This window comes from Rhipicephalus sanguineus, chromosome 1, assembly GCF_013339695.2.
Source record: "Rhipicephalus sanguineus isolate Rsan-2018 chromosome 1, BIME_Rsan_1.4, whole genome shotgun sequence".
Classification (NCBI taxonomy): domain Eukaryota; kingdom Metazoa; phylum Arthropoda; class Arachnida; order Ixodida; family Ixodidae; genus Rhipicephalus; species Rhipicephalus sanguineus.
In genome coordinates, this window is record NC_051176.1 from 255,572,199 (window position 1) to 255,573,104 (window position 906).

Sequence of the window (906 nt, forward strand, 5' to 3'; positions counted from 1 at the left end):
TCTGTGGCAGTCGAGCATTCTACCACAGAGCCACGTTGGTGCTTGAAACTCATTTGCAAAAGACTCTATAGAGGCGTCATGTTGGGCAAGGAATCGCGTTAACCTATGTAAAGAGCGTGGCAGAAGATAAAATAACAACCATCATCACATGCTAATTGCGCAACGAGTGTGTGGTTTTCCCCCCACTGCAAAGTGCTCAGCCATAATTCTTCATCGTCATCAGCCACATGCAGCATCAACAAAGATACAGCATCAACAAAGTTCACATACCTTACAGATGTGTAGTGGGTACCTTGCTTATCCACAGGAAAACGAATAATAGCGTAGCGGGTGCAGTCCTACTTCACAAAATTATGATTTATGGTGTAGTGGATACCTTACATGTGTACTTGTATATGAGAGTTTAGAACGGGCTCTAGAAAGGCAGCTCTTCCAGCTTTCGATAAGACTGCACTGTGCGTTCTGCGCAGGCCTGGCATTTTTGAGCGCAGCTCTTAGACACCCGATGAGCAGTGCCGCCGTTGGTGTCGGCGTAACCGATAGAGCGAACAAGGACGAAAGAGAGCGAATGCTTAGCACTCGAGCGCTGGCAGTTCCTGCGGCAATATGTAACGAATGTTACATTGCTACGATGCGAAAGTCAAAGCTTCAAACACAGTTGGCGTTGCCCCAAACCAAAGCTATGCCAGAATTCGCATTAGGCAGTAACCGTAATCGGTCGGTGAATTTTTTTTCTCCGATCAGCAAGGCATTTTTGCAATGAGAGGCCAATCAACTAAAAGATGGCACAACAAAATGGCCTGTCATAATCATGGAATAGCTATCACGAAAGAAAAAAATGTTCTTTTTACTCAGTGCCAGTTAAAGATAATACCATAGCATTAATAAATAACATGTTTATAGCTT